Source organism: Otolemur garnettii, unplaced genomic scaffold (genome assembly GCF_000181295.1).
Source record: "Otolemur garnettii isolate 467f Iridium unplaced genomic scaffold, OtoGar3 scaffold00103, whole genome shotgun sequence".
NCBI classification, from domain to species: domain Eukaryota; kingdom Metazoa; phylum Chordata; class Mammalia; order Primates; family Galagidae; genus Otolemur; species Otolemur garnettii.
The window spans coordinates 886,284-908,606 of record NW_003852498.1 but is presented as its reverse complement, the minus strand read 5'-3'; positions in this window follow the sequence as shown (position 1 = coordinate 908,606).

Here is a 22,323-nt window from a genome sequence, read left to right as displayed (position 1 = left end):
AATTATTTTTAAAGAAGGGATTAATACTCTCCTTTCTTTGACTCCACGCTAGTTTTTAATATTATTCTCAAGATGTAGATTCAGGAGCTGTCTCACGAAAAATTACAGCTTTACTTTAAATTGTACTACATACCTGCATTGTTCATTATACTGTAGAATACTGTGACAGGGGAGAATGATTTTATTAAACTGTGGTGCCTTAAATCTCTTTCACAAGTAGAGGAAGATTCCTATTACAAAAATTGATGCCGTTGTTAAGTAAGTGTGAGTTGGAAATGTCACAAATGTGTCTAATGACCACCACGGAGGCAGTAAGAGTTATGTTTATTCTCTTGCACATATTTTTAACCACTAATTTTGTCTTTGGCTTTTCCTGACCTATCTCATTAGGCTTTGGGGCATTTCTGAGGTGGGTCGTGACTGCTGGGTATACATGTGTATTTGTCATTCAGTGTGTTTCAAATTACATTTTACTGTGGCATTTTCAAATTTTCCTTGTTTATTTTTTCTGTCTTGTTCTATGAGCCTACATTATTAATGGTTTTCAAATTATTCTTAAATATTATAAGTTCCAGATGTCGTGCTGAAACATTTAGGAAACTTTGAGCACAAGACCATAAAACTGCAGCGTATCACACTTCCACAGGGAAGCCCCGATCACACCCTTCAATTTTTTCTGTTTTATGCCCTGTAAAAAATAAGAACTTTAACATTGATTCCACAACACCTAGCTCAGTATCACGACTTAATAGGCACTTAATAAAAGGTTGTAAAATGAATGAACAAATTCAGATCTTCAGCAGATGTCCTGAAAAAGATTGTGCTATGAGAGGGTGTGTGGATATCTGGGAAGAACTACAGAGGATGGACAGTGGTAGAGAATGTTCTTTTGTTGATTGCTTGTGCCTGATTTAAGACTTTAAAGAAAAGTATGTTTCTGATCATTTCAGTCCTCAAAATCTGCCACTTTCCCCTTCCTGCGCATTTACTTCATTGTAGGTCTCTGTTGCTTTTTCCAAAGGAGTAGTATGTTTTACCATGTATAACCCCCCTGAAGTATTATTTGTGTTTCTATGTTATCAGGATGTTGGATAAACTCTGTTTTCTGTCGTTACATATAAAAATTTCCTTTGTTTTCTCTAAATCAGTTGTTTCAGGAAAGGAATCTACGCTGTGATTATTATTCAGTTTTCCTAGTGTTTATGAAAACAGAAGTTGACCTTATAAGGTGAAGAGCTATGGGAAAACTTGGGTGTAACGAAAAAAATTCTTCTAAGTAAAAGGAAAAAATTCAGTGGCGAGAGAGAATATGCTTCAGTTTTTCCACATTTTGACTCTAAAAAAATTCAATAATATAATGCAATTTTAAGTGATTTTTCATAAAGTCATTAATGCTGGCTAAATAATATTTGATAGTAAAGACCAATTTACTTTTTGATTTAACTCAGGATGTTGAGGGTAAAATCTTCTTTGGGAAGGGGGAATTAGTCTCTTTATTACTGAGAAGGACAACCTGCGTATATTCTTCAAAGCTCCACTTAGTAGAGCTTAGCTCCACTTAGCTCCACTTCTCTCTTTCTCTTTCAACTTTCCCTTCACACTCTTTTCTTCTTATTTTCTCCTTTTCCTTTTCCTCCTTTCCTTCCATCATCTTACTAAGAATCTGTTCCTGGCTGGGTGTGATAGCTCATGCCTGTAATCTTCCACTCTGGGAGGCTGAGATGGGTGGATTGCTTGGGGTCAGGAGTTTGAGACCAGCTTAAGCAAGAGCCAAAATCCCATCTCAAAAAAAAAAAAGAAAGAGAGAAAGAAAGCTGGGCGTTGTGGCAGGTGCCTATGGTCCCACCTTCTTAGGAGGCTGAGACAAGAGGATTATTTGAGTCCGAGAGTTTGAGTTGCTGTGAGCTTTGATTCAATGGCACTCTACTGAGGGCAATGTAGTAAAGACTCTGTCTCAAAAAACAACAACAACAACATCCCCCCCCCCCCCCCCGTTCGTTATGTGGCCTATTTGGGACAGGTGGTTGATCCTCAAACTCCAGAAAGTGAAGAGGAGTAATAGAACCACTACATTTCTTTTTCCTGTCCCACCTTGTAGATCCCTTTAGCATCACTCAGGGAAATAAAAAAGGCCCAGGGTTTGACTCGTTTAGTAGAATCAGGATTTTGCTCCCTCAGTTTCTGCCTCATCCAGACACTTTTGTGCAATATCCACACCATACCACTGGCGGCACTGGCTTTTGTCTTTACCAGTATTTGTTTTTAAAAGTATTCCCCCAAAACTGTAGTTCTGGTGGTACCTTTGGGATTTGTTAAACAGTGAAATGGGTATCTACGAGTATGAGAGGTGAGCACGTGAAATCCCTGTATAGTTTCTATTCGAAAATGGAAGAAGATCTGGGGAGTGCTGTACTGTTTGCTCATTTTGCAACAAGGAGGCTGAGCAATTGAGAAGTGAAGTTGAATGTCCACGCTTAGATAGCCTGTGAGCTGCAAATCTTTGCCTGATCTCTGCTGCTAATTTGAGGACCAGTACATGTTGTTATACTGCACTGTTTCAACTCACTAAGGACATAAACAAAATTAGATTTGCTAGTCTAAAAATTGAGTGTGTTTCTGAAAGTGATTTAGAATATCAGTTTTATTTAATAGATTAGGTCATTTAGAGCAGTGTAGTGTAAGGAATTGAAACCAGAAATACCTGGGTGTCTATCTAAAGTCTGTCACTTAATGTTACAGTGAACCTGGACAAGGTATTTTACTTCTTTTTCTTAGTCTGTCAAGCAGCAGCAATAAACACTTATTTTACATGGTTGTGGTAGAGCCAGGCCTCAGATTCAAATATTCAAAACTCTTGATAACAGTGTAAAAGTGCTTCATGAATAACTGAAATCTACTGGTAGTGCCAGCCTCAGTTTACCCACTGGGATAGCTCATGTCCTCTGCAAAGTTTGGAAGCGTTTCTAAGAGCACCATTTGATTGCTTGATGCTGTAAAATAGCATTTCTTATATATTTTTTTGAAGATTTTTATTTTCCATGACCATTGAAATTATATTATTGATATTTGGATATGACTTTAGAAAAGAGATTTTTTTTTTTTTTTTTTTGAGACAGAGTCTCACTATGTCGCCCTTGGTAGAGTTCTGTGACGTCACAGTTCACAGCAACCTCAGACTCTTGGGCTTAAGCAATTCTCATGCTTCAGCCTCCCAAGTAGTGGGACTACAGGTGCCCACCACGATACCTGGCAGCTATTTTTTTATTGCAGTTGTCATTCTTGTTTAGCTGGCCCGAGCCGGGTTCAATCCCGCCAACCTTGGTGTATATGGCACTTGAACCAGGAAAGATTTTTTCGTAGCTTCTTTTTCAAAATGCTTTCTGATGTGACTCACCCTACCTGTATACATGTGGTGAATTTATTTAATTTTAAGAAGTAGGTTAGTAAGCAGTCCTTTTGTTTTGAAGGACTCACATGTTTTTGGAATGCAGTGCCCCAATTATGGTGATCAACTGGGGAATATAATTTATAAATACCGTGGTTGGGAATAGTAAAGAAAATACAGGATTCAAAAAAGTCTAATTATGCTCATTTTTTTTATCACCACTAATTCTTTAATCTGGGACAGTGCCATTCATTACGCAAATAGGAAGAAAATAATTTATGTAATTAAAGTTCATTTGGAGACCCTATTACCGTCTTCCTTTACATGGTACAATGACTAAGTGATGTTTTCAAATGGGAAATACATAACGCTATGCAGTTTATTGATTGTGCGGTGCCTTCCTTTTGATTCCTATGTAGGTCAGCCAAAAACCTCATTTCAAAAAGCACCGTAATTTTTAGGTTTTACTATTAGATATTCATTCTTGGCATAAAAGTTCAAGACATAGGGACTTTTTTTCTTTTAATTAAATCAGATAGTTGTTTAATAAAAGATGTTCTAAATTTGGCCATGATGCTGCCTGTCATCTACTGAACATGCCTTCTGTGTTTCCACTCCTTGTTACCGCTTTTTCTCAGGCTTTTGTGATAGAACTTCAATCCTAAACTGATCAGATTGTGTTCAAAATTTTTGCTAGATGCCATTCGTTTATAGTGTTTGATAAAATCTATCATACGTTTAAGGTAGATGAGCAGTGCTTTAGAATAAATTTAGTGTATCAGCGATATGAAGTTTGTCCTCGAACCATTTGCATTGACTTCATTAAATTAGAAATTTTTAAAACCTTAAATAAAAACAACTGAAGGTAAGTTTCATTTAATTAGAAGAGACATTAAGATTACAATGGTAACCAAATCCTTATCTCTGGCACACACATGACACATGATTGAAGTTCCTTTCCCCTTCAATCAAGAGGAAAGAAAATGTTTGCACTGTAACAACTTTAGAAGAAATTATATTTTCTTTTTCTTTATGTAGTTTTTGGTTGGGGCTGGGTTTGAACCCGCCACCTTCAGCATATGGGGCTGGTGCCCTACTCCTTTGAGCCACAGGCGCTGCCTGAAATTATATGTTCTTTAATAGGAAGCTGTGTGGTACCTATTAATAGGTAATTAGGTAAAGAGAAAATAGGGAAAACTTTGACTTATTTCCTTTTCTAATATGAGATATGAAGAATTTGGAAGAATTCAATATACTGCATATTAGTTAAACCATTCTGTGTTTTGGTAATGGCCTTGTTCAGTTACGTACAAATATTCCTTAGAAAGATAAATCTGTTTATATTCTCTTATATTTTACTTAATATCTTGAGTAGCTCAATAGTTTTTATTTAAATTAATGATAATTTTCATTCATTTTTAAAATTTTTGATATATATTTATCTTTTGGGTTTGAAGGTGCATATTACGTTTGGTAGATTTCATATAACATTTATAAATTATTTATGTTCTTAATTAAAATATTATGCATGGTTCATTTGGTAAAAATGACTTTCCTTCAGTGTACATTGAATTCAGAATATATACAGGACAAAAATCTAAGGAAAGGATAAGAGAGTTTTCTTAGAAAAAGGTACATGGTTGTCCTTTTACACTATAAGAATGAAAATGGCACAGTGTTTATGGCACCAGCCACATACACCGAGGGTGGAGGGTTCGAACCCAGCCTGGGCCTGGTAAACAACAATGACAACTGCAACAAAAAATAGCTGGGCATTGTGGTGGGCATCTGTAGTCCCAGCTACTTGGGAGGCTGAGGCAAGAAAATCACTTAAGCCCAAGAGTTTGAGGTTGCTGTGAGCTGTGATGCCACAGCACTGTACTGAGGGCGTCATAGTGAGACTCTGTCTCAAAAAAGGAAAAAGAATGAAAATGCTTGATTATTGCTATTATGGGGGAATTATGGGGAATAGATAGTGTTCTTCCAGCATTTCTTTTGCATTTTGGTTAAGGAATTTTGTTAATCTAAATGAAAAAGGGGGAAACGATGAGGATGAAAATCGATACGGCTAATTATAGTCCTGTGCCTTGTAAATGAGTCAGTGATTCTGCTGGATTTCTCTGCAGCCAGAGCTCATTAAAATGAGACTTTAATAACAAAATTTGGCCCTTTGCATTTGATCATTGGTTATTTCAGTGAGATCTCTCAGGTGCTTTTGGTGGCTAGTTACAGTAATAAATCTCTATGAATGACTCCACAGAATGCAGTGGCCTGATACAGGGAGCTTTTACAGATTACCCTGCTCTAGAAGGAGTTGCATTTTTGAGTTTTGAATTTTAAATGTTGTTTATATAGCAGGTAGAAATAGAAGTTCTTCGGTAAAGACATTGACCAATGCTAAAAGCTAGCATATCTTATTGTATGGAGGTAGTCTGTGAATGATGGCCTGACATGAGTTGGGGTCTTTTTTTCTTGGAAAATCAAAATTCAGAGAACTGCTGATTTTCTTTTCATTTTACCAAGTAGCACATTGATGATAATAAACATTTACTGGGCTCTTACCACATGTCAGGCATTGCTCTCAGTTTTTATATGACATGTATTAAACCCTCACAACAGCCATGTGCTATTGTTATGCCCATTTTATAGATGAAGAAACTCAGACAAAGCAAGATTAAACAAATCACCCAAGCACCCAAACCTAGTAGGTAGTGGGAAAAGGAATTGAACCTAGGTAGCAAGAGTCTTAGAGCCTTGGCACAAGTACAACTGTGTAAGCCAAACTTCTTTAGTGTAAGCCCCTAAAATAAGAAGGAAAAGATTTTATATTTGAGAGCAAAAAGCCATTGTAATTAGTTTGTATAAATGCTTACATGAGTGATAGTCTCTGTTACCTTTGGCTGCCAAGTTGAAAGGTCTGGCCCTCAGAGTACAGATGGGGGACACCTAACCCTGCTCAAAGCAGAAAGAAGACAGGGTGCAGATGCCTACAGCTGTGGCAACACTGTGGCGGGCAAAGCCCAAAGGTTTTCATTTCGGCAACACTGTGGTAGGCAAAGCCCAAAGGTTTTCATTTCTTGGAGTGAAATTCTTTAGTGTCCTTCTTACTTTAGATTTTTAAAGTGAAATAGCACCTTCTTACCTATGATTTTTAGGCATTCTTAGATTAATGTAGTGAGATCTAGTGGAGGGGGCATGGGATTTAGAGTCAGAACTCTAGCATTACGTCTTGGCTCTATTAAACTGAGCTCTATTAAGCTGAGCTCTATTAAACATATAATGTAGGCTCTTTTTCTCACTCCTTTGACCTGTAAAATGGTGAACACTGTGGTATCTATACTGTAGGATTCTTATGATGATTGACAAATACATATATATGAAAATGTTTCAAAAATGTAAAGCATATACGGCTATCACCTCAATGATCGCTTTTTTTAAAGTGGTAAATTTTTTTTTGTGCCAAATGATAGCATTTTTTTTCTGCTTAATTAAGACAGCCAAAGCAGTTTTGAACTAAAACTAAGTGTTAGGAATCTATTTATCCATTACTGATTTGATGACAACTAATGACATTTAGTATCTTCAAATCATGTTTGACTTAACCAGTATTATATGACAACAGTCACATACTGTTAGGTAAACTCTATGTGCATCATAGATTAAATGATGTTAAATTATATTGCACAGTAATATACTATTTAATGTGTACACATATGTACAAATAGAAATCAGAAAAAAGCAGATTTTCCACCATTTTTTTGATATTTATGGACAAATATAGCAGGTCTTTAGCATAAGCAAACTAATGTATTTATGACTTTGATTAAAATTTCTGGATATTTTCTGTTCTTGAATATTCTTGTTGGATGAACTGACTTATTTCGTCAAAAATATTTATTTATATAATAGACTTTCTCAAAACATGCTGTAAGTTGTGTCAGGAATACTGAGTTTTATGAAAAGTTGGGAAATGAGGTATGGTTTATCATCCTTCTAGATAAACACAAGACGTTTAGCCTTTCATATCTCTATGAAAACTCGCCATAAATAAGCCCATTTAACTATGTGTATAGTATAGGTGTTTTGTAGCTTCCCCCCCTTGCAAATGTCTTTCTTAGTAAAACATTTATTAATCCCAGAACTATAGTTGGGAAATGCTATTATGTATATAAAATCTAATGCTCTTGGAAAGCACAGTAATGTCTGGGTTTCTCTGTGAGTTGCTGCATGAGTCTTCCACTAAAGTCACGTAATACTCATGGTAAGAATTCTCGTATTTGCCCATGATAACGAATAAAAGTTTTGATTAAATGTGCAGCCATCTTTATTGTCAGTTGGCAAGATAAGTTCCTTTCTGTTACATTGAGCCAGTTAGCATTTACTTAATACTTAGATTTTTTGAGGCATAAATATGTGAAGTGTAGTGACAGTTTTCACGTATACAGCAAAATGCTAGTATAGAGAGCAAAAGAAATCCTGTGTGAATTCACTGAAGTACAGTAATAACAAATAATGAAAAATATGTATACTTAACCAGTTTGAGCCCAAACTTTACACCAATTATTGCACTAAGCTCTTTTGCAAGTTTGCTCTCATTTTAATCCTTGCAGCAGCTTTTCGAAGTGAGTATAACTGTCTGCATTTAACTGATGAGGAAACTGATTTCTCAATACTTTTCTCAAGGACATGTAGCTGATAAAACTAGAATGTGAATTTGGCTGTTAGGTTATTTAAAACTAATAACCATGAAACTTTGTACATTTAGAGCTTAGATTCTGCTTTGTATGGCTGGAAATTGTCAACAGCAGACCCAGTAACAAGCTTTTTGAAGAGTAATGGTAGGGAGGCACACTTTAAACAGGGTCAAAGGCCAGTCTGAGAGGGGGTAGCCAGCACTGACAGAAACACTTTGGATTGTGGGTAGAACCCACACTTAGGTGCAAATACCTTGAAGGACTCATTTATCTCTGGATCAACCCATCAGAACCTAGTGATACTTTAAAACAAAAAGGGTGTACCTTTTACAAGCTGAATACTGAACCAAATGTTCCTTGTAATATTATATTTTTGGTCTTTTTCAACAGTGAGAGCAATTAAATAAGAAGACAGAAGAGCCAAATAAGATATTCAAGGAGCAAACTGTGCATGCCGGAGGAATAGTATTGCATTTAGAGAATTATGAGATGTGAATCACATGTCAGTAAATCATTAGACAAATGTGTTTTGAGTGCTTGTTATAGCTATCACTCTGGGTAGGGAATGATGGTAAATGCTCTTTACTGTTGGTTAGGGAATCTGGAGAACTTGAGGCTCTGCTCCTCATTATCTTTGGATCCTTGGATGAGTCACCTCTTAGCTACAGAGGTGGTATAGCATTTGTTAAAAGCACAACTCCACAGCCAGGGGCCTGATGAGACCCTGACTTCCTCTGTTCCTTATTTGCTCTGTGAACTTGGTAAACTTACTTGTTTCTTTGTTCCTGAGTTTAGGCATATGATAAGTGTAGAGAATAACAGTACCCATATCACAGGACTGTTGTGAGGATTCAGTGAATTAACATGTATAAAGTGTTTAGAACAGTGTCTGAGCTATAGTCAATTCTATGGGAGGTTTAATGATTATTATCTTATTATTATTATAATCATTATCATCATTATTATGTCTGCTTGCTTTGCACCTCAATTCTTCCACTAGAAAATTAGGAGGTAAAATTGAGTAATACTTAAGACCATATCTTTAGATATGTGTACATTTTCTTAACTGAGCACAGAACGTGTCTAATAATTTGTGGCCTGTCTTTTTAGTATTTAGAGTCTGAAAATCAAGACTGGCAGCAAGTGTTTTATGTTTTAATGACAGAGAGATAAACACAAAACAAACACAAAGTAAAGAAAACTGTTTGGGTGATCAAAGGATATTTGGTTAAGTACTCATCTGAGGCTGTGAAGGATTTGGATGGAAGCAGGCTTTGGGTTTTTTTCAGAAGTTGTGCTATTTGAATTGATACTGTTAGCAGGTTGCATGGCCAAGGAAGTAAACAAGGTTCTTGTTACTCAGGAGGAGGAATACTTACAAAGTGTATTCAAGCACACTAATGTTTCAGGCACTTTACAAATGCTACTTTATTTAATCTTCAGTTTATAGATCTGAAATCTATAGTGTAGCATAATTAAATAACTTTTTTTGAGATGGTACAATTTACCTAGGAGGTCTAGTTTCCAAGTGCCTGTTTTTAGCCCCTTTGCTTTACTGTGTCTCTCCAAGACTTTAGGAAATGTTTGAAGTTACACAGAATTTTTGGGTATTGAGTAATTTGGTATGGACAGACCACAGGTTTGAGGATAGGGTGGATTAAGGGGAAGTACCTGGGGAATTGGAGAAATAGTCTGGCCATTACCATAATAATCTACCTGAGGACTAGTGGTTGATGGCATGGTGGAGCAGATTTCAGCTTCTTTGAGTTGTGACCCTTTTGAGGATCCATTACTGTGGGATTTCTCCCCAGAAATTTCCACCACACGTAAAATCGTGGTGGAATTTCAACAAGTTCATAAATCTTTTGTCACATTATCCAGCTCGTTTTTCCTTCTTTGTAATAATTACACGTTCTTACAAAAGTCCGTCATCTTTCTTTCTTTGTTTTGTGTTTTCTGGGCTTTCTTTCAGCAATCATATTTTAAAATGTTTTTTTTTCTTGAGATACATGTTCTTTAGTCACTGATTTGTCATGAATTTGGTGGGCTCTTGATGACTTTCTCGACTCTGTATCCCAAGTGTATGAATGTATATAAATAAATGATGGCCGTGAAATTCTCTCTATTCCTTTCCCTGTCATATAAAATGTATGAATATAAGAGTGGTGGGAGACCTGCTGGCCAATCGACAGTGTCTACAGTGAGCCACATAGTTCTGTGTTGATTCATAGTTTTTATTTGAATAGCTGTATCTGGGATGGGAAAATTATTTGCTTAAATAAAAGGCATCAGCCCTATTACCAAAATGAACTTTAAATGGTTTCTTGTGGAGAATTGTGTCCAAGATTTTGTCCTCGCTTCTAGGACACATTTCTTTTTCTCTTGAGCATAGACGTCCTCGGGGTAATTAGAGTCTAGTGTGTGTAAGGGAGTTCAGAAGAGGCTGGGTGAGTGATTACTGTTTGTTTTGTTTATCATTTGGTGTGAGAGTAATAATTGGGTCCCCTTTGGTTATGTAAGGAGTATTACCAATTCCTGTGGGACACTGCTCTAGTAAAACTCACATGCTGTTTAGGATTTTGCCTTTTTCTTTTTTTTTGTTAAATGTAACTTGGAAATTTGATGAGCTAAACTAAAATTTATCTTCCACATGTCAGAAAATATTGTTTTATTTACCCTTATTTCTTTTATTTTCCTTGAACTTATACTGTATTTCGGACTTTTAAAGTCTTTATCATGAAAGTATAGAAGATTTTTCTAATGAATTTGCAAATGTAAATATTCTCAAAAATTATGATGTATGGACCAGTTGGTTTTTAAAGAAGAATATCAGAAAACAATGCCGGAGGTTTCTATATTTTCTGATTTGTACTCACTTATACAGGAAAGTGCTTTTAATTGGTTTGCATTTATATAATATATAGAACATGAGATTTTTCTTTCACTAATACTTAATAGATGTACCCTACCTATAATTTTTAAAATGGGTATTTACAAATTGAAAAATATTTTGAGTTTTATTATGAATTTCTGAATTCGGTTTTGGGAATGAGGACCTTTTCTTGATCTCAATATAGTCAAAACAATAATTGACAGTGCATATAAACTTTCATTTATTTGCTATAATCAGGGAAGGAGACATTTCACTAAAGGTGAAATTATTACTTAACTAAGCCGTATCTCTTTTAGACATCATTATTTAAAATTCTATTTAATGAAAGTATAGTAAAACTGTACCATACCTTTTTCTTTGTAGCAGAGAGCATTGTCTAGTAATCTGAAGTAAGATATTTATTCAGTGTGAAATGTATACAGACCATTGTGGACACCATGGTTATGCCCTGATGTTCCTCAGGACAGTTATGAAATACAGAACTGTATATACATATACTAAATTATACTAGTCCACCATTCTTGTCTATTATTTATTCTCTCTATTAAGTGTGCTGAGAATGGCTCCATTTTTCTCCTCTGAAATGGAGGACATGGATCTTGTGGTGGGAATCCTTACTCCTGCTCTAGGTGTGGGCTTGTGTTGTGGTTGATGAGGATGATGGTACCAAAGCTCTGGATAAGTGGAGCATTATCTTGCAAAAAGGGACTTAAAAATAAAACACAGCTCCATTGTTGGTGCAGCACATACCATTATACCATCTGATTTTGTATGTGTTTGGTTACTTGTCACTGGACGTATCCTGTATCTTATGTTTATATTAACCTGTTAGAAGTTTTACATTTAATCATCATTATTTCTTGACTGAGGATTTTAAACCAGTGCATGATTTTAAATGATTTGGTAATAAAAAATATTGGATTTCTAGTTGGCCAATTGAGAATTCTGCGCATGAAACTTTAATAAAACCACTCAAACACTGCTTAAGTGACTCACCATCATGCCTAAATGAGTGTTTTTAACCTGGGGAGTGGAAAATTTATGGAATTGGAGCTTTTTGGATGCTTCGATGTGAGAATGTGTACTGTGTGAGAAGCACAATCCAAAAATCATATAGCACAGGAACTGTGTTGTTGTTTACCGTTATACATGCGCTTAGAATGACTAACAGACTGTAGTTCTTAGCTACTTCTGACAGCCGTGTTTCACAGTAAATTTTTCATGTGTCTAGTCATAAGATTGGAATTCAGTCTGATGGTAGCTTGTCGTGCAGGTACTGAACAGAGGGGAAAGGGGGCCTCTGTCCTCCTGAACTTTTAGCTCAAAGATGCTAACAAAGTGTTGAGTCTATTATGTCTCAGATACTGCAAGTTTAGCAAGGAATGTAATTTTTTTTAACTGAAGCATACTACAATAAATGTATATTAATAGCATTCTTGTAAACTAGGAAGGTTTTCTTTTTAAAGGAAATGTTTGAACTGTTTTCTGAAATTCCATGGGATAGCGTTCTAAGATCTTAAAAGCACTAAAGCACTATTATACCGATGGGATACTGTCTTATTGTTATTGGGTTAATTGTACGTCATAAACAACAGGTTTTACTTGTGATCCTGTTTTCACAATGGGTATAGAAACATTTAGTACTTGAAAAATTTTGCAGTGTTTTTTTTGCCCCCTCTCCATTTCTCTCCATTGCTCATTTTTGACCACGTCTGTCTGTTTTATCTTGGTTGTGGGCCCACAGTGCCCACCTTACCACGTGACACCCATGGTTTCTTTACTCGAATAGGTACTTTGAGAAACATTTATTACATGAAGTTTTTAGTTTATGTTATTTTAGCTGTTCACTGTCATTATAATAATTAAATACTTTCAGATCTAAACAAAGCTATTTTCTTTTCTATTTCATCTTCCTAGACTACTTCTAGTACCCTAGAAATTTTATGCAAATTGTAAGTACGGAGAGAAGATAATTCATTCTTTCATTCATTCCAAATCATATTGGTTGAATATCTGTCAAAACCAAGGCACTGGGCTAGATATCCTATAAAACTTGATTATTTATCTTTCTCCTTAATAATTCTGTTTTTTGAATAGTAATGACTGATTGACTCACTGGTTAGCATGACATTTGATGTTACCTGTAAGTTTACAGTTGGCATTGTAATTCCAGTTATCTCTTTCTCATTATTTGAACATTTCTTTCATGCACAGAACACTAGCCCTATATAACTCTTAAGAGTGGTTTTTTTTTTTTTTTTAGTTTGAGAAAAGGAATGCTGTTTGTTTGAGCTTTATTAGGAAATTGCCTATTTTCCATTCGATAGATTAAGAAATGCATATTTGATTTATAAATCAAAATTGACAAGTTCATGTTAAAGATAAATGAAACAAATGAAAATGAAGTTTGAGAGGATACTATTGTATGTAGTAGTGAATAAGGCATTCCAGGTTTAAATAGATGCATGAAGATTATGATTTGTGGAATACACTTTTAAGGTACTGAGAGTTGGGACCTCCTGAATGCTTCTGTATTATTCATATAAGTGAGTGGTTCTTAGAAGTGATGGACTAGAGCATCAGAATGAGGCAAGCAATGGAAGCATTACTGAAACACAAGAGTTTCCCGGAGGGCCTGATGTTTTGCTGCGCCCTGCTGTGGAGGCTCCGGGGAGCAGGGCGGACAGAGCCAGGGCAGGTGGGAATTACATGCCAACCTGGGAATTTAGCTCCTGCTCCTGGCTCCCTCTGGGGTGACTCCAAGGCAAAATAGTTCAGTCTTTGTCTCCCTGTGTTTCACAGATATATGGTGTTGTATGCCAGAGTTATAATTTTTAAAGGATTACTCTTTATATGTGAAAAGTGGTAACCTAGTAACATTCTTAAATTACCACTTAAGGCTTACATTATTTTGTGCCATTTGGTAAATCATTTGCTGTTTTATCAAGATCCTTTGAAAGAAGTGAAAATCTATTCATTTAAAAAAAAGTTATTTTAATGCCTGTAGGGGTTTTAACCACAGAGGATGGGGATGGTAGATGGGCATGTGGGCATGGAAAATGTGTGGGCATCTATTATGATTGAATGATGAACTTGAAAGAGTTTTGTGTGGGCATAGATGAATTTTTTTTCATATCAATCTATGAGTTTAGGATGTAAGGCAAGAAGGCAAATAATGCCGGGCTATTATGTTAATACAAAGGTTTCTAAAGTTTATATTGATTAGAGAATTTCTAGTCAACTAGTTCAACTGTAATATAGGTAAAGGCTTTACTAGTAATTCAGTCTTAGGCTGTTGAGTTAAGGATTTCTGTATGGTAAAATGTTTCTGGGATTAAATAAAGTTTCAGAACCCCTGGGTACTCTTCATTTCTAAGGGTTAATTATCAAGTTCAGAGGGACTTGCTCACTTGGGAAATAAAATTATCTCGTCTTAAACTATCTACCCTTGTTTGTTTCTTGATTTTAATCTTCTCCCATGACATATTTCTCTAGAGAAAGGAGACAGTGTTCAAGGCCAAAAAATAAATAAGTAAATAAAAAAGCCTCTCTGCTTAAATTCATTCCAGTGGAGAAAATTTCATGTATTACTGTAAATTTGCCATTCTGGAGGTTGCCGTAAATACCATTTGCTGAAAAAATTGTTGTATTTATTTTATCTAATACTAAGATCCAATATAATTGGAGTTCTTCCTGGTATAACTGGTGTGTATATACATATATATATATATTTTTTTTTTTTTAGATAAATAAAAGATTATGGAGTAGACCCTTGTAACATAACAGTTCCTCAGTTATGTATTTTATATTTTAAGTATTTAGTTCAATTTATGTGACTAAAACCATTTAGTATTTAAAGTTCATAGTTTACTCTAAACAGCATGTATTTCAAAACCAATAAATATAATTTTGCTTTTACTATCTTGATGTGTGAAATAATTTGCAATTAGCGTGGCTGATGTGTTCCACACTGAACTTGTGTGTGTAGCTTTTTATTTTAACAGCAATTAAAAAAAATCTTGATAAAAATCCTTAAACTTAAAAAATCTTAATAAAAATCGTTAAACTTTTCAGTAATGCGGAAATATTTTGAAACTCTTAAAACTATTATCAAATCTTTCATGTTGAATCATTATTTTGTAAGTCATTATATAAGCTATTTGCCATAATAATGAAATGAACGAAGCAAAATATCAAAAATTAATTTTGTAATAGAACCTCTCAAGACTGCATGCAGAGGGGGTTGTGGGCTCATTTCTGTGTCTTTGAGTCCTGAGACTCAAGAATCTTGACTAGAAGGAGAGTATGAGAAATCACAGATAAAAACAATAAGGAGTATATATGTGTGAATAAGCCTAATTAAATATATAAATAAATCTATGTAAAGGAAAATTATTTTGCATTCAGATAATAAAAAAAGCTCTAATTGTACTGTTGAGGTACATATTTTTCTAATTAATCCCTTGTGGTTGGAGAAATAATTCTTATAAAAAGTATTTGATCTTTATTAAAGAATTAGTTACAGCACTTTGCAGATTGAGGTTCAAAAAGTCCTGTGTATAACATATATTCTGTAAGCCAGAGGAAAAAAGAAGTTTGCATATTTCAATAAATGCTTCAAGTGTTATAGTGTGTGACCTTTAATTAATACTTTTGAGATGTTACATAAAATATCTTTGTGCTATATTTGCATGTGGACACTGAGAAAGCAAATGGGGTATATAGTTTGCTAGTGAAATGATCAGGACACATACTGTGTCTAATAATTGAATGCATTTTAAGGCTTGGCACCTATGTGGTAGTATTTAGAGGGGAATGTGGTTCCCGCTGATGATGGAAGAGGTCATCATAGCAGAAGAAAGAAAACATCCCCAGTAAATTAATAAATTTGAGCTTTATTTATAGATCCATGAAAGATTATTTTATAAAACTCTTCAGTGGGACTGAACATTTCTGTTTACAAGATTAATATTCAACTATATTTGAGATGATCATGCATATTTTAATTTAGAGGCATTAACGATAGCCTGGGACTTTTTCAAGCAAGCAAGGAGTGAGTGTCTGCAGGAGTAGCATAAGTAGAACCCTAATTAATATGTTCCTACAGTTCTTAGTAGAGGCTAGTTGTGGTTAATTTTTAGCCATCTTTCCCAGACAGTGGGTTCTGTGTATCTTTGTATATGGACATTCTGTGCGTGGATAAACACGTATCCTTATGGAGTTTTTGTAAACCCAGAAGAATATAAGTTAAACTTAATTTCCAAATATTAGAACCCCAATAAAATTCAACAAAAAGACCTTAGCATTTCCTTTCCTCGTTCAGACAAAGAGTGTAGGATCAGATTTTTCATATTTGATGACTGATTAAGGAAGCTAATTTTGTACATTTTAACTGACATATTACACTTTACATAGCCTCATTCTATTTTTTATTACTTAAAAACAGTTTTATCTGCTGGAGTCATCTAAAGAATCAGATATTTATAGACTTCAAATAAGAGAAATAGGCAACTGGATCGAAGTTTTTAGGACCCTTGGGATAAAGATACCTTGTTATATTTATCTCTCATTTTCTTAAAACTTTTTCTTCAGTTTTGTAGTTTAACACGTTGTCAACTATCTCAAGCAAAAACTAATAATAATACTGTGTGGTAAACTCTTCAGAGCCTGGATCTGCTTATGTTTCTTTTCTGTGGCTCACTTCTCCCTGGATTTTCTCACTGCCTAGTGTGGGATACCATGCATAGTAGGTGCTTACAGGATGCTTAATTGGTTAACTGATTAATTGATATGGTTTCATCAGAATAGAGGTTTGTAACATATACAAATGTCCATGAGAAAATAGATGGAGTGCCAATCTGAGGAGGTCAGGCTAGAATGTGTTTTAAGTTGTGTCTGACATGCGATATCCTTAAACTGTTGTCTTAACATGTGCTGACATAGTATCTCTGACAGCCCTTGTGCAGACAGTAGCCACATGAAATATGGGATGAGAGCTGTTTCTGTACATGTTGTGATTACAGAGAGGGATGAAATCAACGTGTCTGGACTTGCAAAGAAATTACATCTGTTGTGATTGACTGGTGTGGAGTCTGCTTGGGGGGGTGAGAATTAAAGTGCCTGGCATTCTGTTTGCCTTATTTATTGTGTAGATTAGTGGATCTCAATCTGTAATTCACATTAGTGAAATCTGGAATTATTCAGACATGCCAGTGCCCTGGCCCTACTCTAAACCAGTTAAATCAGAATCTCTAGAGATAGGACATGAGTGTGTCATTCTTATATAAGAAGAGAGTCCAGTGGGAAGCCAGTTTTGAGAGAGTTTGAGGTTATGTAGGAATCAAACCAAAGTTGAAAGAGAAAAAAGGCTAAAGAATTTGATTTCCATTCACTTTGTTCTCATTTACTTAGAAGGATGCAGGGTCTGGAATACCACTGTCTAGTAAACGGAAGCCATATATGCAATTTTAAATGTTCTAGTAGACATGAAAAAGAAGTAAAAGGAAATAATTTGAATTAATTTCAGTAGCATATTATATGTGGCTTAATATGCTCTAAATCTTATTTCAGTATAAATCAATGTAGAAATACTAATGAGATATTTTATATTTCTTTTTTTTTCAACTGCATCACGTCTTCTAAGTCCAATGGTTATTGTATGTTTGCAGCTCACCTCTCTGTGGACCAGCTACTTTCCAAGTGCTCAATATGAATTGGACAGTGCAGAGCTATAGGGTAAAGTGATGGAATAGACATTGGAATACCTTAATCTTAATGTTGGTTTTGCCACTGACTAATCTTCAGTGTCAGACAATTCACTCATCCCCTTTCTCTCTTTCTCTCTCTCTGGACTTCACTCTCTCCATTTACTAGGGGAGGAGGGGCAGCCTTGGTTGGGCATTTTCTGGTGTTGCTCCAGAGGCCCCAGGATTGGGTAAGCACTCCTCAGCAGCCATCATCAGGGAGAAGGGGGGCAAGCAAGCTGCTTTAGTCAGTTACATCCACTGGGTAGACTGGACTTTTTAGTTGCAGTCTTATTTGAGGGAAAAAAAAAAGCAGAATAAAGGTTTGAAAAATCACTAGGTTACATATTGTCTTAGGTCTGTGATTCTCTTCTGTCAGTGTTTAGGAGACTCCAGGAGGAGGTAAGAGATCATTCCACAGGTGTCCGGCTTCCCTTCTTGGTGAAGGTGTCACCATGACAGTGACTCTCAGATGCTTCCTGTGAAATAGTGGCAATCCCTCCAGTAGAGGCGTAAGCGACTCAGAGTTGAGAAACAGAAGTCCCAGGTTCCTGTTCTATCCCAGAATCACGACAGATGGCTGATGGCTACCACATAGTGGTACTCTAAAACTGATTTAGCCACAGATCAGCCCAAGGCCCCTGGGTCTCTCTGAGATGTGGATCTCTCAGTCAGCCAGAACTGAGGGGTGGAATTACTCTTACAAAGTATTTGTGCACTGGAATGCCTTTCTCTTTGGTGAATGTGTAACTGACAATACGTTACTAATCACTATGTTCTAGATGGCAAGATTGGATGCATATGATTGTGGTTCGTAGGTACACTAGTAAACTTTTCTTCATATCAGCTAGATAAACTCTCTGGTGCAAAGAGCAAATAGAAAAGAGACAATATCATATCATTGACCTTGGAAATTAGTCTCTGCTAGATTTCCACAGTGACACGAGAATATGATTCTAGTCTAGTATGTTGTTTGTGTACATTAAGTTATAGTGATATTTCCTGTTAAGGGGCCAAAGTCTGATAGGCCTCCCCCCATTTTAACTACTTTGCTCTTTTATTAATTTGAGGAAAATGTGACATTGAATGGAAATTGTGGAGGGCTCAGAAGGTGCAGGCAATAATTAAAAAATTGTATTGGAGGGGTGGTGCCTGTGGCTCAAAGGAGTAGGGCATCGGCCCCATATGCTGGAGGTGGCAGGTTCAAACCCAGCCCTGGCCAAGAACTGCAAAAGAAAAAAAAAATTGTATTGGAAAGAGCCAGCCCAAATATCAACACCTATTTCTGGATTTTTAGTGGTATGCACAAACCTAATTTCTATTGTCCTGGACTGCTCATATATCAGTGGAAGCAACTTGTTGTAACATTCGAAAGAAAGGGAAAAAGGGGAAGTTTGGTTTTGTTACGTTAAGAATAGCTGCTTTCACAATGAGTTAATGAACTGTGTTGCAAGCTTGTTGGATTCCTTGGTCCAAATTATTTTTCGTTCAATATTTGGCACAGGTCTTCATGTAGGACTCTAGGTGAACAGGAAAAGCAAATAAATGTGACCTTTGTAAAGGCTGGTATTTTCTTTATGAAGCCAAAAGGTGCACAAATATACAAATATTAGCCCAGTTTTATTTTTGTCCCAGAAAACTTCTCTCTGGCTGATAGCATCTCTGCATTCGATCTTTGGCATCATTGCTGCCCATCTTGGTTCCCGGTAGGCCTTGCCATCTGTTCAGTTGGTGAAGAACTGCATCTCATCAGGGTCCCTATCATCCAGTTGGAAATAGAGTCCTCTGATTGGCTTTTTTCCTTTCCTTTCTCACCCCTGGTTATTTGGAACCAGCTCCAGTAACTCAGAGCAGGTGGCTTTACCTTAGCCAGTTACCTTTAGGATTAGCAATTACTGGAAGGTAAAAGATCTGCAGTGAAGGGTGGAACATCTGTTATTGCAGTGATCTTGGCCTTGGAGAAATTCTGAGGACTTGGAGAAAGTCTAATCATGAAGGTGAAGTCTCCCTGGGATGCTCTCACTTTGCCTCTTACCTTCTTAAATGCTTCAGCACTTTTAGGTTTAATCCTTTGATCTATCTTAAGTTTAATAAGGCCAGCAAGTGCATGTGTGGCAGAGATCCCACACTGCTTTATCTGCCTGACAGTAAATCAGCCGCCTTCCCGTCTGTGTCTGTGATTCTTGCCTGATAGTTTAGCAGAACCACTTAAACACCTTCCACAGTTGCCTAACTCATACCTTGGGAAATATATATATATTTTTTCATATATATTTATACATATTTTTTTCATTTAACTCTCGTTCTTACCACAAGCATCTTTTTGAAGTTTTCCCCTTTCTAGCCCTGATCCCTTATCTCGACTAACCTATGGACTAGAAATTTTGGAGGAATTGCTAGTTAAGATATTTTGTAGGTTTTTTTTTTTTTTTAAGATAGAGTTTCACTCTGTCACCATGGGTACATTGCTATGGCATCATCATAGCTCAAACCCTTGGGCTTGAGCAATCCTCTTGCCTCAGCCTTCCAAGTAATTTGGACGACAGGTGGCTTCCACAACGCCCAGCTTCTTTTTTGTTTGTTTGTTTGTTTTGTTTTTTAGTAGAAATGGAGCCTCAGTCTTGCTCAGGCTGGTCTCAAACTCCTGAGCTCAAGCCACCCACCCACATTGGCTTCCCAAAATGTTAGGATTACAGGCCTGAGCCACCATACCTGGCTGTAAGACATTTTCTAATCTCAAAACATGTAAAGTTCTACATAGAGAATGTGGCAGTTGAAATGTCTCTGTGTTTCCTTAACAAGCATACCGTGTGGGTCAGGCCCGGAAAAGAGATAAGGGCAATGAAGAAAAAGACTATGTCCCCCCAGGGCTTCAAGTGTAATGAACAAATTTCTTCCTTTTCTCTCCACCTCATTTAATTCTTGAATTTTCTCTTATTGCACATGACTTTGACATTATACATTCTGTCTTTTGTTTTACACTGCATGTGTGTATACATATATATGTATATTCAAAATATTTTTTGAAACTACAAGGGCTCTTTATAAGAAATGCATATGAACATTCATTAGAATTTCAGTTTTTAGAAAGTGATTTACTAATCACTTTTTACCTGTTAGGCGGTATCTTATATACTTTTTTGAAAAAGCAGCATAGTTGCTATAGATACTCAGGCAGCAGACTGTTTAAACTCAGTGAGTCTACACATAAGTCACTAGATTATCATCTTGGGCAAGGTGCTTAATAGTTTTCCTCCTCAAGTTTCTCCCTCACAGTAATGTTGTGGGGACTAAGTAAGTTTATGTATAAACACATGTAGATATGTCTTACTCCTCTTACAATTTTACTGTCGTGTTTGATTTTATTATCCACACAATCCCTGGCATAAAAGCAGTACTCTATAAATGTTAGCTACTATTACTGTTTACTTTAGTTATTATAACAATCCTCAGATGGATGTAATCTTCACTTCACAAATGAGGTAACTGAGCCAAATGATGTTATTTAACTTGCCCAAGGTCATACAGCTAGTGAGCGTGCAGAGTCCGGGTTTGCACCCAGGCTCCTTCCTCTGAAGGCAAAGGCCTTGTGCTCACCCACTGAGCCTCTCACTGCCACTTCATGTTGGCAGCAGAATGAAATAAATAGGATTAGATTGTTAGGAAACAGCCCACTTGCAGCCAGCTGCACAGGTTCATTTTTGATTTTGCTTTTCTCATAAGTACTTGTAATTTGACTCAGATAACAAATCTATGCTATTAGCTTACTCAAAAGGCTTTAGCATAGGTCTGCTGTAAGTCTTGCTTCTTTGAGAAACAATTGTTAGGAAGTGGGAGCAATCAGGTTTGTGCCTCCATATCAAGTGCTTCTCCTAAGAGGGGAGGCTTCCTATGAGATGCTGTGCATATGTCACTGTACACGGTCCGTACCAGATGCTTCCAGTGGATCTGAGTTGTTCTCCAGTGAATCAATCCTCATGTGAAATAGAGAAAAACTGTGAGTTTTAAATGCTTACTGGCTACTTATTAGTAACCCAACCTTCATAATTCCATCTCTGACCATAGAGCTTCGGTTGCCCTGGTGTGTTATAGGAGTTTAGTGAATCTCCTCTGGGGAATGGTGAAGGTACTCATAGATATATAACTATAGGAACACAAGAACTATCTTCTTGACTGTTAAGAAGTTCTGGGGTGAGTGACAGAATGGTTGGCCCCAAGTCTGAGTGATAATGGAGTTTGTCATTTTATCACATCCCTAAATACCTGTGTCTCCCCTCTGACATCATTCTGTCTCCTTATTCTTCAGGGGTCCCTTCAGCCACCAGCATGCACACTGTCACACACAGTCCTGATAGCCCATTCAGTATCCAGCACACCTGTGCCTTTGTGCTTTCAGATTTCTGCTCTTTTTTCTTAAGCAGTGAGTTGATGAGTTAGCTCAGAGATCTGACTCTGGTTAGAGCAGCAAGTCTGGTTAAACAGACCTTTTCTCAATCCTCTAACTTAGTGGAGGAACCTGTTTTCTCATAAGGACAGATCTTTGAAGGAACTGGTTATGATTAGGCGTATAGCAATGATTTTCTTTTGCCGAATTGATTATTGTCTAAC